Raw genomic sequence first — 6,871 nt, 5'->3', positions numbered from 1 at the left:
GACGAACGCAGAGTCTAGGTTGCTACCGTCGTGGTACAGTAATTTGTAAATAGCTTTAGTCAACTCACCTTGCATTGTAGATTAATGAGATGACTTACCGGAAGTGAATTACAGAAACGATGAGATCTGGCTTATTTCCACGTTTTGAAAAGGATTCAGTTCTTTACTGGCATGGAGTCAGCATCTGTTAAAAAAAAAAATAATTTTCTTGACCTTTGAGCGGTATCTCTAAATGAAGTATTAACACGTTGTCACACCTGCATTGTCCGTTATTTTTGCTGGCTTCGTAACCCGTAGCAGCAGTGCTCAAAAGAAGATGGAGTAGAGATCGGTTTTGATCCGCATTCTGTTTTGTTAGACTCTGGGGAGAAAAAAGACCTATTTTACATTGATTACAAAATTTTTTTTCTGATTACCTGGTTCACGGCCCCATACATGCCCCTCAAGTAAGTCAGCTAGAGGACAGCGTGAAGAAAAGTAAAGCCCAGCCCGCTGCTTTCTCTGAGACCAAGATTTCTGTGTGTGTGGGGGGAGGGGTTGCTCCTTTCCGCACACCATGACCCTCCCTTTCAGAGCCACAGAATGGGCCACCTTCCCCTGTGTTTTGGTGAGTAGTGACCGATTCCGCATAGCCAGCTCTTAAACTGCACGTAAGATTGTAAGGGGAAGAGAAATCGTGCCTGCAGTCGGAAAGCCTCCACTGTGTTGAACAGGAGAGATGAGGAACTCGGGGTGTAGATGTTGCAGGAAAGACCAGGAAAATAGGCGGGAAAGAAGTGTTTGCCACGTCAGCTGTAAAGAATAAGGACGTTTCCGTTCTGTGAAATGCAGTCATGGCAGTGATGCAACGGAAAAGGTAGTTTCCCTCAAAATGTGTTAACCCAGACTGCCTGCTTGTTTGCTTAGAGTTCCTAATTCTGGTTTTGACATTCACTTGAGTTCTCCGTGTTAAATGTGTAGTTTGTCATTCACTCGAAATAAGTATCGTTTGCTTTTAGGCCTCTGGGGAATCGATTTTCATCCACAGAAAAGCTAGATCTTTGCCCGGCCCTTACTTTAAACTCCGCGCACAGCGTGTTTCTGAACGTCCGCGTTTCTGTTTTTGTTTTTAAATGACTCCCTCAAGGGTAACCGACAAAACCACACTCTCTCCTAGTTTGCGTTTGCTTTTTAACAGTAACCTGGGCCATTTTTTCCAGTTCATCACGTGTGTGTACTAACTAACTTCGCTCCAGCCTTCTAGTGGAGCTTGCTTCCGGCTCTGCTCGCAGAACGAGAATTCATGCAGAATAACCCTCTCCCTTTTTACAGCTAAGAGCGTCTAACCTGCCTCACAGCTCGCTTTCCCTTCTGCCGTGCTCACTAGCCCTCATGCTCACCCTTCTTTTCCAGATCCACTTCCTCATGATACTGTCTTCTAACTGGGCTTACTTAAAGGACGCCAGCAAAATGCNGGAGGGCAAACTTTTTCTTTACAGCAGATACCAGAGGCTTCACATGTGCCATTTTAAAGGGCAACACTTTGACAAAATGATTGTTCATCTCTCTGAGGTTTGGGGCCTGTTCACATTCAGCAGTAGAGCGAGCCTCCCGTGAGAGGCCAGGGGCATGCGGCATACTGCTTGAGCGGGACCGCCGGCATGAAGCGAGGTGACCGTCCATTCACGTACGCCCTCTGCCCGCCGAGTGCCCTGTGGAGGGAATCGAGTGCAGTGGCTGTCACGCTCCAGTGCTGACATCTATTAAACTTTGGCTCAAAGATCATGTGTGTCTAAATAATTTTTTTTTTTTTTTTAAATTTGCTGACCTCCCTACCCTTTAGGCCCAGGACACTTTCATCTCCTGATCCAATCAGAAATCGATTTTTCACTAATGCCAATACTATAATTCGGCTACACCTGCCATTGAAGAAGCTGGATTGTGGCGCATTGACAAGATTTCCAAAGTCAATTTGATAATGGCTTCCCTTTAATCCAGCGGCCCACTTGTTCCTGGGAAATCAATGTCAGCTCTGCCTTAATGAGTATCTGTTTTAAATTTCTAAGAAGAGCTTATTTTACAACAGGACACCCCAAATCCCTCATCGACCTTGGTTCCACCAATGTTTTCTTAATTAAGAAGTGTTACCTTATTAAAATGACCACCAGTCTAAACCATTTTTACGTGGTCTGAATAGCAAGTTTACAGCTTCACACCAACTATAAATAAGACCGAATTACAAAGAGACCACAGACCTCCTACTTTTCTAGACTTGAATACTTCAGTAGTTTGAATTAGGGTTGGTATTTAGTTCCTTTTTAAATCTAAATCTTTCCTGGAATAATAAAAAAAGTTCGATGTTCAGCAAAAAAAATAAGCCATTTTCAAAAGAAACTTGCCTCCTCAGTCATTCTGTTCCAGAACATTACGTGATTAGAGGTATTGGGTATTTGTGACGGTAAACTTTTGTGTTGCTCTTTAGGAAATGATACATATAACCGTTGGGTGCATCCGTGCTTTTAAAAGGGGCTGCATAATATAGGATTAACTCTGTATATTCATGTTAAGAATTAACTTGTGGTTTGGCTGTTTCCTGGATTTTAAAACCTACACGTGTGCAGAAACGTCTTCAGATGAAAGGAAGCATACGAAAGGAAGCATACCTTTATCAAGATGCTATTAAAATTGAACATCAAGGATAAGATTTCATTTGGATTCTTTTTGTTGTTGTTGTTAATGCCTAAAAATGCCTATTTGGATCTTGTTGTTTTTTTTTTAATTGGGAGAAGCTCTCTTCTACGTAGATCAGTTGTTCCAGAATAGCTTGTTCTGTTCTCCTGTTGCATGACAGACTTCAATATTTTTTTTTCCAGCAGTGGAGGTGCTGTTAGAGTCCAGTGTTCTAGAAGAGGCCGTGTCTAAAGCCTAATTTTACTTTTCTAATTCTGGTAGCTGTTACCAGGAATTTTTGAAAGTTTTGTTGAAGTAGTCTAATATTTTTTATGTAAAGAGCATTAAATTTTGCTATGTATAAATTTTTGTAACCTAACAGTGAATCAATATTTTCTATCTGTGCCAAGGGCTTCCTGTAGTTCTATTCAAGTGTTACAATAAATATTTGTAGATAATAGTCAATACTTGTGTATGCTTATTTTAAGGATCTATTTAGGTGGAAATAGTTGTGGATGTACTAAGAGTAATGCAATAAAAGTATAGCTTCACTCACTTGCCTTTTTACCATACATAAATACGATCTTTCTGTGTCTATAGATCATTTCTCTTTTTCGTTTTTAAACAGCACGCATAATTGAGCGTTCACATGTGCGTGGAGATCGCGTTTAAAAGAAAATGCTTCCAACAGCTCTAGAGCCGTGACCAAATGAAAGCAATTATCGGTATGGGATTAATACGAAGTGTAGGCCTGGGGAAAGTAAAAACAAAACAGCGACGATCCTTCCTAAAGGTCCGGGTAACTGTGGGCTCCTTTACAAACCCAAGGTATAAAAGTCTACTGAAAGATGACCTATTGAGGAATAGTAAAAGATCGCAGTGCAACAGTTACTCTCTCTGACTGTTTCAACCACTTACCTGCTTGCATGAGTCTCCGATTGGATTGTCTTCACCTGACCTTTCGAAGCATCGGCTCTTGTCCATTTATGGAGACATTGCCTTTCTCAGTGATGCGGCCCCTCAGGTCATGGCCCTTCCTCCAGGCTCTGCAGAAGAACAGTCAGGGGCCCAGTTAGGATGCTGTCCCACTACTTATGTTTGGTGGCATTTGTGCAACTGTTACAGGAGTCCCCTGAATAATAAGCTGTGTGTGACTCCCATCTAGATAAGATCGCATGCAGTCTCTTGATTATGGACCGTAATCCTACCCCAAACTATTGGAACCTCGCGGAGGCAGAGTACCAATTTTTCATTTCTCTAGTTTTACCTTTTGCAACGGGACTTGTAAGAGATGAAAATAAAGCCACAATTGAAGTCCATCAAATAAATGGCAACTAGGGCACCTGAGGCATCTGACTCAACTTTGGCTCAGGTCATGATCTCACAGCTCATGAATTTGACCCCACGTTGGGCTTTGTGCTGCTCTTGCAGAGCCTACTGGGGATTCTCTCTCCCCCTCTCTTTAAATAACTGAACAAGCTTTAAAAGCAGACACTCTGCTTTACTAGTATATTTTCCTACAGCATGACATCTTTCTCTAGCTAGTACAGAGCTCCTTGGGGCTGGGATGTTGGAGCAAAATTTCAAAATGACTGTTTGTTAGGGATGAATAACACTACAGAAAGTTTCGAGGAAACAAATGCACAAATAGAGCGAAGTCAGGTTTGGCAAAGTCCTTTGTTCCCAACTGTGTCCCAGCCTTCCTCACTGATTTGATATTTAAACTTTACCTACCTGGGGCAGGTGTGAAGAGATGCATTCCGAGGGTCTTGTCCAGGTAGGATCAGGGAAGCCTACAGAGGCGTTCCCACATTGCACAGCATGCACCGAGAGACATTCTAGATGATAAAGCCATCTGAAAAGGTGCATTTCATCTTTTGGGGCACCTGGGTGGGTTAGGTAAGGGTCTGACTTTCAGTGCAGGTCATGACCTCACGGATCGGGAGTTTGAGCCCCATGTTGGGCTCTGTGCTGACAGCCCAGAGCCTGGAGCCTGCTTCCCATTCTGTCTCTCCCTCTCTCTGCCCTTCCCCTGGCTCATACTCTCTCAAAAAATAAGCATAAAAAATAAAAAGAATAAAGCTCCAGAAACAGACCTTAAAGTGATTTACCTGAGGGTTCAAATTAAGTTATACAGATGCTCAGAGGTCAGAACAACAAACTGAAAATTTCAACAAAGAGAAAATATTAAAAAGTATACAGCTGAACGCAATAATAACTACTAAAAATTTCAGTAGAGGGGTTCAATAGCAGACTAGATCAAGCAGAAGAAAGGATCAGCCAACTTGGAAGATAGGCCAGTGTAATTAATCCTGTCAGAGAGCCAGGAAGCCTGAAGGGTTCCAAAAAGTATCAGTCTAAAGAAACACACACCAAGTCGTATTATAACTGAATTGTCAAAGTTAGAGAGTCTTAAAGCAGGTAAAGAAAACCTTGTAACATACAGGAGAAACCCAACAAGGCTGTCAATGGAGTTCACCAGGAACACTGTACCTGCAATGTTGTCCTTTGGAACTGAAGGCGAGAGAAAGGTTAGTGGACAAGAGGTAAAGGAGCTGAGCACCACCCGACCAGCCTTCCAGGTTACAGGGAGTTCTTCAAGCGGAAATGAAAATATGCTAATTAGCAACAGGAAAACACATCAAACTCTAAAACTTACTGGTAAAGGTAAACATACACTTAAGTTCAGAATGCTGTAATGTTGCATGGTATTGGGTAAATCACAACACTAGGGTGAAGATTAAGAGACAAAAGTATTAAGCAGAACTATATGATAATTTGCTAATGTGTATCAAAAACTGAACACGGGGGTGGGGAAGGGCTCCTGGCTGCCTCAGTCGGTAGAACATCTCTTGATCTCAGGGTGGCGAATTTGAGCCCCATGTTGGGCTTGGAGGCCACTTAAAAAAAAAATGTGGCCGGGAGAGTGTATAAATGCAGAGCATTTATGTATATTCACAGTTAAGTTGTTAGGAGCTTAAAAAGACTGTTAAACATATATTTTATGTAAGCTCCTTGGCAACCACAAAGCAAAAACCTGGAGAAGATAAACAGAAGATGAACCCTGAGCATGTCACTACTGAAAATCATCCGACTTCGGCTCTGGTCATGATCTCACTGTTCTGGAGTTTGCGCCCCATGTCGGGCACTGTCCAGACAGCTCAGAGCCTGGAGCCTGCTTTGGATTCTGGGTCTCCCTCTCTCTCTGCCCCTCTCCTGCTCACGTGCGTGTGCTCACTCTCTTGCTCTCTCAAAGATAAACATTAAAAGGGGCGCCTGGGTGGCTTAGTCGGTTAAGCGTCCGACTTTCGCTTGGGTCATGATCTCGCGGTTCGTGGGTTCGAGCCCCGCGTCGGGCTCTGTGCTGACTGCCAGCTCAGAGCCTGGAGCCTGTTTCAGTCTGTGACCCCCTCTCTCTCTGACCCTCCCCTGCTCATGCTGTCTCTACCTCTCTCCTAGAAATAAATAAAACATTAAAAAAAAAAAAATTAAAAAAAAAACATTAAAAAATAAAACTTTTTTAAATCATCAATACAAAGGAGGAGAACAAGAGGAAGAAACAAAGGAATTAGAAAACCGTCATAGGGGCCCCTGGTGGCTCAAGTTTGTTAAGTGTCTGACTTCAGCTCAGGTCATGATCTCACGGCTAGTGAGTTCGAGCCCTGTGTCAGGCTCTGTGCTGACAGCTCGGAGCCTGGAGCCTGCTTCAGATTCTGTGTCTCCCTCTCTCTCCCCTGCTCATGCTCTGTCTCTTTCTCAAAAATAAACATTTTTAAAAAGTAAAAACAAAAACCCAGAAAACCACAAAATGGTGACGGTAATTTCGTATGTATCATAATTAAATGTAAATGGACCCAATTCTCCAGTCAAAAGACAGAGTGGCTGAACGGATAAAAAAACGAAAGATCCATAAATAGGCTGCGTACAAAACACTTTAGCTTTAAGGACACCCCAGACCAGAAGTGAAGGAATGGGGAGAGGTATTCCATGCAAAGCGCCAAAACAAAGCAAGGGTAACTGTATCAGACAAAAAATAGGGTATCAGACAAAGTAGACTTTACAACAAAAACGGTCACAGGAGACAAATTCACCAGATAATAGTAAAAAGGTAAATTCATCCAAAAATAGAGCATTTGTAAATACTGATGCTTTCAACATCAGAGCACGTCAACATATAAAGCAAATCTTAACAGACCTCCAGGGAGAACTAGACAGAGATACG

Source organism: Crocuta crocuta, unplaced genomic scaffold, assembly GCF_008692635.1.
Source record: "Crocuta crocuta isolate KB4526 unplaced genomic scaffold, BGI_CrCroc_1.0 scaffold593, whole genome shotgun sequence".
Classification (NCBI taxonomy): domain Eukaryota; kingdom Metazoa; phylum Chordata; class Mammalia; order Carnivora; family Hyaenidae; genus Crocuta; species Crocuta crocuta.
The sequence above is the reverse complement of the archived record's forward strand: the minus strand, read 5'-3'. Positions refer to the sequence as shown.